At 42.3% G+C, this 11,443-nt stretch overlaps 1 protein-coding gene across 1 annotated transcript in view; it reads right to left on the reverse strand.

The window, feature by feature from the left end:
• The window catches only part of LOC138854166 (uncharacterized), a 119,543-nt gene extending 108,504 nt beyond the window's left edge, over window positions 1-11,039 (reverse strand). The window contains exon 1 of the mRNA XM_070095651.1: window positions 10,916-11,039. The gene's annotated coding sequence lies outside the window, so the exon portion shown is untranslated. The remainder of the gene's footprint in view (window positions 1-10,915) is intronic.
• Between the last annotated feature and the right edge of the window lie 404 nt (window positions 11,040-11,443).

Below are 11,443 nucleotides of genomic sequence, written 5' to 3' on the forward strand. Positions count from 1 at the left end.
CTAGCATCACTCCTAGCTGGATAATGATCTAGAACGGATCGGAAAGCTGTTTATCTGTCTTCAGTTTGTGGATAAGTTGGAAATTGTTCATGGAATGGCATTTTAAATTATTCCTGCTATAGTGTAGTGAACTGTTCCATTCAACTGTAGAATTGTTCCATCCCTTCCTTTCATAGACCAGTTAGGAGAGACGAACACTCTCTCTTGGTCAAGTCAGGAACTTCCTTCCGGAAATTAACACAAGGCTTCATTGCAGACGTTGTCTGCTACACATGTCGGTCCAAGCACTTGATTATGCAGCACCACCGTGGAACCACGCCTAGTTAAGCATACAAAGATGGTAGAGAAAGCTCCCGAGGATGATTTCCACCTCCCTAACCTCGAAGATGAGGGGCATCAGGTACGAGGAAGACTAAGATGGCTAAATCACGTGTCATGGAAGGAACGAAGGCTAGGGGAGACATGATTAAGACATACAAAATATTCAGAATTAATATAGAATACGAGGGGACATAGGATTAGAGCTCATCCAGTCCACACACTTAAATGCATAATTACAAATTGGTAAATACGCTTGGTAGTAGGTGGAACAAACATGATGACGAGGTGGTAGAGGCAAACATCAATACACAGTTTCAAGAGTAGGTATAATCAGACGTACAAAACTAAAAATCAGAAAAGTCGGCAGAAAATATTTAAAAGGAGAGGCCAAGAGCTATGATTCGACTCCAGTAAACACAAGGCGGGTACACTAGGACCAGTTATAGAATCCACATGATCCCGTCAGCCTTGACTTTTAAATCTACCAAAATGATGGTTTGTTTAGCTCAGAGAGAATCTTGTTTTATACACGACTATGGTACACGATACACGACTATGGTACACGATACACGACTATGGTACACGACTATGGTACACGATACACGACTATGGTACACGTCTATGGTACACGACTATGGTACACGACTATGGTACACGTCTATGGTACACGACTATGGTACACGACTATGGTACACGACTATGGTACACGATACTCGACTATGGTACACGATGCACGACTATGGTACACGATACACGACTATGGTACACGATACACGACTATGGTACACGATGCACGACTATGGTACACGATACACGACTATGGTACATGATACACGACTATGGTACACGACTATGGTACACGTCTATGGTACACGACTATGGTACACGACTATGGTACACGACTATGGTACACGACTATGGTACACGACTATGGTACACGATACACGACTATGGTACACGATGCACGACTATGGTACACGATACACGACTATGATACACGACTATGGTACACGACTATGGTACACGTCTATGGTACACGACTATGGTGCACGACTATGGTACACGACTATGGTACACGACTATGGTACATGTCTATGGTACACGACTATGGTACACGACTATGGTACACGACTATGGTACACGACTATGGTGCACGATACACGCCTATGGTACATGATGCACGACTATGGTACACGATACACGACTATGGTACACGACTATGGTGCACGATACACGACTATGGTACACGACTATGGTGCACGATACACGCCTATGGTACATGATGCACGACTATGGTACACGATACACGACTATGGTACACGACTATGGTACACGATACACGACTATGGTACACGACTATGGTGCACGATACACGCCTATGGTACATGATGCACGACTATGGTACACGATACACGACTATGGTACATGATGCACGACTATGGTACACGATACACGACTATGGTACACGATACACGACTATGGTACACACGATACACGACTATGGTACACGATACACGACTATGGTACACGTTACACGACTATGGTACACGATACACGACTATGGTGCACGACTATGGTACACGATACACGACTATGGTTCACGACTATGGTACACGATACACGACTATGGTTCACGACTATGGTACACGATACATGACTATGGTACACGACTATGGTACACGATACACGACTATGGTACACGACTATGGTACACGATACACGACTATGGTTCACGACTATGGTACACGATACATGACTATGGTACACGATACACGACTATGGTACACGATACACGACTATGGTGCACGACTATGGTACACGATACACGACTAGGTACACGACTATGGTACAAGATACGCGACTAGGTACACGACTATGGTACACGATACACGACTAGGTACACGACTATGGTACAAGACTATGGTACACGACTATGGTACACGACTATAATACACGACTATGGGACACGACTATGGGACACGACTATTGTACACGATACACGACTAGGTACACGACTATGGTACAAGACTATGGTACACGACTATGGTACACGACTATAATACACGACTATGGGACACGACTATGGGACACGACTATTGTACACGATACACGACTAGGTACACGACTATGGTACACGACTGTGGTACACGACTATGGTACACGACTATAATACACGACTATGATACACGTCTATGGTATACGACCATGGTACACGACTATAGTATACGACTATGGTACACGACTATGGTACATGGACTATGGTACACGACTATGGTACACGGACTATGGTATACGACTATATTATACGACTATGGTACACGATTATGGTGTTCGACTGTGGTATATGGACTATGGTACACGACTATGGTACACGACTATGGTACACGGACTATGGTACACGATTATGGTACACGGACTATGGTACACGGACTATGGTACACGACTATGGTACACGGCAGCTGTTGCTCAGGTATTCCGGAGGAAAAAAACCAGACACAAAGGTGAAGACAGTCACTCGTAAATATTATTACATATACATTATTATATTAAATACTCTTTATTGCTTCTCACTAATAATTGCTATTCTACTTCAGATCTACTCACACGTTGTAAGGTGTTGTGGTACTACCATCTCATCGTTACACTCTAAGAGCTCTTATACTACCTATCTTCATTTCTCACTCTAAGAGCTCTTATACTACCTATCTTCATTTCTCACTCTAAGAGCTCTTATACTACCTATCTTCATTTCTCACTCTAAGAGCTCTTATACTACCTATCTTCATTTCTCACTCTAAGAGCTCTTATACTACCTATCTTCATTTCTCACTCTAAGAGCTCTTATACTACCTATCTTCATTTCTCACTCTAAGAGCTCTTATACTACCTATCTTCATTTCTCACTCTAAGAGCTCTTATACTACCTATCTTCATTTCTCACTCTAAGAGCTCTTATACTACCTATCTTCATTTCTCACTCTAAGAGCTCTTATACTACCTATCTTCATTTCTCACTCTAAGAGCTCTTATACTACCTATCTTCATTTCTCACTCTAAGAGCTCTTATACTACCTATCTTCATTTCTCACTCTAAGAGCTCTTATACTACCTATCTTCATTTCTCACTCTAAGAGCTCTTATACTACCTATCTTCATTTCTCACTCTAAGAGCTCTTATACTACCTATCTTCATTTCTCACTCTAAGAGCTCTTATACTACCTATCTTCATTTCTCACTCTAAGAGCTCTTATACTACCTATCTTCATTTCTCACTCTAAGAGCTCTTATACTACCTATCTTCATTTCTCACTCTAAGAGCTCTTATACTACCTATCTTCATTTCTCACTCTAAGAGCTCTTATACTACCTATCTTCATTTCTCACTCTAAGAGCTCTTATACTACCTATCTTCATTTCTCACTCTAAGAGCTCTTATACTACCTATCTTCATTTCTCACTCTAAGAGCTCTTATACTACCTATCTTCATTTCTCACTCTAAGAGCTCTTATACTACCTATCTTCATTTCTCACTCTAAGAGCTCTTATACTACCTATCTTCATTTCTCACTCTAAGAGCTCTTATACTACCTATCTTCATTTCTCACTCTAAGAGCTCTTATACTACCTATCTTCATTTCTCACTCTAAGAGCTCTTATACTACCTATCTTCATTTCTCACTCTAAGAGCTCTTATACTACCTATCTTCATTTCTCACTCTAAGAGCTCTTATACTACCTATCTTCATTTCTCACTCTAAGAGCTCTTATACTACCTATCTTCATTTCTCACTCTAAGAGCTGTTATACTCTAAATAAGACACATGTGCAACACTTTAGTATTTTTATTTCCGAAACGTTTCTGGTAACGAGGAAGTTTCTTCAGTATACAGTAGAGCGTTGTACATGTGTCTTAGTCATCTACTTGTCGGTATTGTATACCATTAATATAATGACAGCTGTTATATTACTTAAGTCATTTCCTCACAGCGAGAACTGAGATCCTTTCTGGGTTCAATTTCAAGCGATAAGAGATGCTATCCAAAATCAGTTCATTTTCAAACTTTAAGAACTATCCTAGCACTGTGTGTTTCAAAGCCCTGTACTGTCTAAATGGTATTCTACCACTTCCCATCATGCCCAGGATATATACACTGAGAAGTGTATGCCTCTCAGGGTATATACTCTGAGTTAATATCCATCAATATTTTAGAGATTTAAGTAGTTCGTGATCAGCCCTCGTGATTCTCGTGGTTTAACCCTAAACAACCACCCAGACAACCAGTACGCATACCACCCAAAACAGACGACTGTTATCCAGGTACCTATTTACTGTTTGGAGACGGGCAACGGGAGTAAGAAGACTTGCTCATGCGTCTCGCCTTGCCCAGAATGATACCCACAGCAGTCGACTAACAACCAGGTACCTATTTACTGTTAGGTGAACGGGAGTTCATCATAGTCTTCTTTTGGCGTAAGGAAAGGTGGTTATTCGCAGCTAAATTATCAAAAAATTCTTTTGGTACACCGTCTTCAGTAAAGTTTTTCATATATATATTTTTTAAAAAGGTTCCGCATTCTCCTGGATCTCAGTAATATACTACACAACTCCTTTCAGTAATATTTTTTATATAATAGTTTTGGCCTCTTGTACTCACTGTTGATGGTGTTAATATTCTTAGTCTTTTTTCACTTATATTTTTATGTTAGCATGATTCCTTCTTTCAACAGTCAACGAGGACATTTGAAGTGTGTGTGTGTGTGTGTGTATGTGTTTGTGTGCGTGTGTGTGTTTGTGTTTGTGTGTGTGTGCGCGCGTGTGTGTTTGTGTGTGTGTGCGCATGCAATTTCCTAGACATCTTACTTGGAAATAAGTCTGACGTCATTTTGAGGCACCATTGGAGTGTGTTTTTAACCTTTGGAGAGCCAGGAAGCTCCTCCTTCAGTTTAATGCCCTCCAGGAACACACGTCATGATTATCCCTCCAGTCTTTCCAGAGAATAAAAATGTCAGTGGAAGACTTTTACAAGTTTATAAGCACGTAGCGGGCGTTTTCCAAAACACTTTAAAAATCTTTTGCATAAACCTCTAAACTTATGGGGGTCTTTGAGGCAAAAAAGTCGTTACCACCACCAGGACAGTGTGGTGTCATCGTCAGTCAGAGGAGACCAAGTTCTCGTCCAACCAGACCACCAGGGAGAGAAAATTATATCTAAGGGCTCTATTTCCTTCGGGAATCGAATCCCCTGAACGTCCTGTCGAGGCCTGAGTGTGTTGCCTTAAGTATGTAAGCAAGTTTATTTAGGTACAGGTACACATAAGTACAAATATCATACAGTTTAAGATATGTATACCTAAGATAGCCCCCCAAAAAGGTCAAAGTGACTTATTCCCACTGGGGTCATTGAAATAACTTAATATTTCAAGCCTAACAGTAAGTTACAATAGAAATCAGTTATGATTATAACCTTAAAAATTGAAACAGATAAGTAACTCAACTGTGTGAAACTCAGTTACAGTGCAAGAAGATATAATAGGAATAATCTGAACTGAGTTATTTACATGAGCATCAGACAGAGAGGATCAGTTTACAATAATAAGTACATCAATGTGAGGCAGCTTGAAATAACTCGGGTCTACTCCTCAGAAACCTGATTAAATGTACCGTGGCGGCCAGCGGTACAACCTGGCCACCAGGCCTTCTGACAGAAGCCTCCGGTGTAACCATTCAACTACGGTGGTCAACAACAACAACAAAAAAAAGCGACTCGAACTGGAGGAAAACATAAAGCTAGTCCTGAACTGAAGTGACCCAGCCATGGCAGCTCCTGGGTTGAACCTGGTGACCATCAGTGCCCCAGAGGTCTGTCTTCCAGTCGGGCTGTGTGCCGTCTTTATTCTTTTCCAGATTGAAGAAGGAAATATTTTTACAGGTTAATAAGACTGAGAAAACTGATCAAATGATTTCTGAAAAGAGTAGTGACAAAACAGAAGAAGAAAGATAATGTAAACCTGTCGAAAATGACAATGTTTATAAAAAATGTTGTATGGAATGACAAAGAGATTTTCGTGGGGCTGGTTGGACAAGCGGCAGACTCCATCTTATTAAATTAAACATTATACACAACGTCCCTAACAAGAATTTTGGTCCCGACTTTGTTTCTGCAGATGCTTGGCTATCTCTGCATATTGTTCTCTCTGTATATTGTTCTCTCTGTATGTTGTCAGATGTTATCATCTTGAGATCGCACGTGACTTGACCCAACCTTGGCTGCCTCCCAACCTTCCTTCACCTAACATAATTTCTGGCTTTCTCCACTTTTTTATTCACTCGCGATTTCATAGGAAAACTTCATTCATATGATCAGTTCGAAGGTTTAATAGCAAAGGATAACCCAGGATATTCTTTATTACCACTGGAGTCTTTTGCTCCTCCTTCCCAGGATGCGACCCACACCAGTGGGCTAACATTAAGGCACCTGCTTACTATTAGGTGAGCAGAGACATTAGGTGAAAGGAAACGAGCCCACGTCTTCACCTGTCCCAGGGTCAAACCCTGATCCTTCGGTTAAGATCCACGAGGTTCACCACTGGTCGAAATATCTAGCAGTCATCACCAATTTGTGAGTTAGTTCTGATTTGTTCCAGCTACAGTAATGTCAATTTTACTTTTATATTTGAGTGATTTAGCAATAACACACACCAATACCACCACCATCATCAAAATCACCACCCCCAACAACGCCGCCACCACCACCATCAACACTGCCACAGCCACCATCTTCCCCATCATTTCTCCCACAACACAACTACCAAGAACATAAGCAGGAGTATTTACCTTCCTGTGTACAAGAGCTTCATTTGGGAAGCCCACCTTCGCTGGGAAGAGTGAAATGTCTGCTCTTTAGTTTTTTGCACTGTGTGTGTGTGTGTGTGTGTGTGTGTGTGTGTGTGTGTGTGTGTGTGTGTGTGTGTGTGTGTGTGTGTGTGTGTGTGTGTGTGTGTGTGTGTGTTTAAGCATGTATTTGTGTGGGCATGTTTATGTATGTGTGCGTGCGTTTTTTGTGTGTATGTGCGTTCATGTACACGTGTTGAATTTTTAGAGCAGGTCGTGAGTTACCATTCTGTCATTGGTCTTTTACATCTTGCTCAGGCAGGTGTGTGGCAGTAGTGACACAGGTGTGTAGCAGTAGTGGCGCAGGCATGTAGCGGTAGTCACAACAGAATTACCTCTCACGACAACAAGGAAAAGAAATGTTGCAGATGTTGTATGAGTACGTGCTACTTGCGTCACCGCCGCTCAGGTGTTAGCTACGTCAGATGTTAATTATCATATCTGAGGAAGGAATCGTAGTCTTTATAGGGATGCTTGTAGGAGTGGCTTGTTTGCTGACACCAATGTTGATTCCAGCAGTTAAGACTCATTTACACCAATTCAAACGTTCAGATCAGTGCCTAGCTGTATCTTCACCTCGCATTGTAGATTATTCTTGCAGTTTTGTATTCAAAATAAATAATGCAGAATGCGTATTTTACTTGGTCATTTAGCACAGACTTGAGAGGTTTAATGTTCACTTGAAGGCTCCAGGGTTCACAGCAGGTGAAAAAGGCAAGAGAATCAGTGAGGGAGGCGCTGAGGCCAGAGGTAATAATGAATATTTAGTGTTGATGCCTTGAGATATACCAAGTATCATTGAGAGAAATTGCGTCTCAACCCCGTGACCTCTGATGTCATGTACACGAGTGGTAAGAGAAACTGTTTTGTGTGCAAGGAGTGTCACTGCTGGGGTGACCAACACTGCTAGGGTGACCAACACTGCTAGGGTGACCAACACTGTTGGGGCGACCAACACTGCTGGGGTGACCAACACTGCTGGGGTGACCAATACTGCTAGGGTGACCAACACTGCTGGGGTGACCAATACTGCTAGGGTGACCAATACTGCTAGGGCGACCAACACTGCAGGGGTGACCAACACTGCTGGGGTGACCAACACTGCTGGGGTGACCAACACTGCTATGGTGACCAATACTGCTAGGGTGACCAATATTGCTAGGGTGACCAACACTGCTAGGGCGACCAACACTGCAGGGGTGACCAATACTGCTAGGGTGACCAACACTGCTAGGGTGACCAACACTGCTAGGGTGACCAACACTGCTAGGGTGACCAACACTGCTAGGGTGACCAATATTGCTAGGGTGACCAACACTGCTAGGGCGACCAACACTGCAGGGGTGAGGGGTCATTTTCACTAGGCTTGCTCACTTAGGTTAAGTACCACCGAGTCTGGCCTCTAATTGAATGGGTGAATATCTTAATAGAACTTACACAATCCACTACATTTTATATCACAAGATAGAGATAAAGAGAACAAGAGAGAGAGAGAGAGAGAGAGAGAGAGAGAGAGAGAGAGAGAGAGAGAGAGAGAGAGAGAGAGAGAGAGAGAGAGAGAGAGAGATAACCAACACACACATAAAATATTATACTCTAAGACACTGTTCACATTAATCCTGCAAGTGATGCCATAAATTATCATGTGAATGACAGGCAGAAGACCCAAAGCTGCTCATAGTGAATATCATGACGACATCTGCAACACATTAATTAAATTTATAAACACCGGGCCACTGATGTGTATTAGTGAAATATCTGGGCACTGATGTACATAAATAAAACATCACAACATTGAGTTGCTGATGTTCATTACGAAACATCGCATCACTGGGTAACTGAGTCCACTGAAAGACATAAACATTGGAAGAAAGTAATTTCTTAAGCGGAGGCCTGGTCATGGACGGAGCTGCGGGGGCGTTGACCCCCGGAATACCCTCAAGGTAGACTCCTCCAGGTAGAATCAAAGATAAAGAGGTCTCATCTCTGGCGAGGAATTGGTTGATGGTCTCCTGTGTTTACGAAACAGAAACGTAGAGCCAGTCTACTCTCCTCTTTATCACCCACAACACACACACACACACACACACACACACACACGTACACACACACACACACACACACGTACACACATACACACACACACACACACACACACACACACACACACACACACACACACACACACACACACACACACACACACACACAACATCAACAATAATAATAAGAAAAAAATAAAAGACAGAGAAATCAAACAAATATTTGGGTGAATGAGAGATCTGTGTAATACTTGGGTATCTTCATCGTGGACGCGTCTGCCAACCAGAGATACCATACCAAGTCAGCTACTTGTTGTGTTTCTAAACAGTTTACATGAGAATCTTCTTCCGGAATGCGATCCATAATAGTCGCCTAACTCCTAGGCGCATAATTACTACCAAGTGAATAGGGGCTGCAGGTGTAAATTGACTTGCTCACACGAGCAGCCTTCCTGGGAATTGAACGTGGTTCATTCCGGTTGTGAGCTGAACGCTATGCTACTGATCAATATTTAACAGGTACCACAAAATGCACACACACATCATACACACACAAACACACGTTAGGTGAAGGCAGGAAGTGATGCGCATGGCGCTCCCAACACGCATGATCTTTCTTCAGAGACCACGTAAGCCAATATGACTCGTCTGTCCTGGTCCTTGGGGATGCTCTTAGCAAAATAGGAAGAGTATAGAGATCAGCCGAAGAGAACTTTTCTTGTTGTTTAAAGGTGGCCTCGCTAGGCGGAGCAACCCCACCCTCGCTGGTTTATTTTGGGGTCTCCCATGCTGTTCCCATCACTCTACCATGCACTGCACTTGTCTTTACCTTTGTCTTTCATTATTGTTGCTGCTGCTCTTGTTATTACCAATCGTTGCTCTATATATTTTATTATTATTATTATTATTATTATTATTATTATTATTATTACTACTACTAACAGAGGGCAGCGTGATGAGTAAAGTCCCACAAGGATCATTGCTGAGTCAGGTACTGTTTTCCACATTCATAAAGCATCTTGTAGACTTGTAGAAGACTACAAGATGACTTGAACTAGCTACTAGGATGATCACACAATTGGTTCCTTTAACTCGACCTCAGCAAGTACATAAAAGTATGAAGAGTTAAAAAGCAGAAGACTGATTAAATATTAGGGAGACAGTGGTTGTTAACGTCCAACAGGGAGAAGGACGTCGAGGTAAGTATAGTGCCGAATATATCACAGGAAGAAAGCATGAACCGATTATCGCCGGGTATACTTGCGAACCTAACAAATTTAGTCATAATAGCAAACTTACGATATGGGTATTAATAACCTTAACAGCGTTACTCACGACTCTACATACACTACACATCAGAACCGCTATGAAGTATGCAGCACCAACATGGAGTCTACAAATCATCAAGCATGTACAGAAAGTCCTAACATTCACAACGAACCTGAGTTGAGAGGATTGACCTACAGCTAGAGAGTAGAAGAACTGATCTTGACTTCTTCAGTCTAAGGATGGTCAGGAAGTGTACTGAAATAGACGAGGTAATAACGGAAGAGAACTCTGTACATCGTATCGAAATTATTTATGCTAAAACACAAGAGCCTCAGGTTAATTTATATGACAAAAATCACGAACTTCAAGCCTTCTTACTGTATATCCACCTTTAATTTCACTGCTCTATCTCTCCTTTTTCTTGTTATCTCTCTTATGGCCCAAGAAAAGACAGAGCAAGAGCCGATGAGGCCAAAAAAGAACTATGTCAGTCAACTGGAGGTTAAAAGGCTGGGCCAGGAACTGAAATTCGACACTTGTAAGCACAAACTGACGAGTAAAAAAATTGCGAACATAGCCAACGTCTGTGAGGTGGTTGGTACCTGCCATGTTAGGCAATACAGAAACACCACAACACAGTCATCACCCCAGCCCATGGGAGGGCTGGGGTAATGAGTGCTTCTTCAACACCTCCCCAACACTACCGTGACACCTCAACACATCCCCAACACTCGGCTCCCTCTTCAGCTCGCCCTCACTGCGAGTCTCCCTCGAGTGTCATCTCTGTATGTGAGTCTCAGGAGTCCTCAGTCTGGCTGCACAAGATCACTATCTGCTCCCGGATTTCTCATATATTCCAACTTTGATTCTTTCTGCCGCTTTCGGGATCTGAAAATACAAGGACGGCTGTCAGACTA

The sequence above is a fragment of the Cherax quadricarinatus genome, chromosome 51 (genome assembly GCF_038502225.1).
Source record: "Cherax quadricarinatus isolate ZL_2023a chromosome 51, ASM3850222v1, whole genome shotgun sequence".
Taxonomy (NCBI): Eukaryota; Metazoa; Arthropoda; class Malacostraca; order Decapoda; family Parastacidae; genus Cherax; species Cherax quadricarinatus.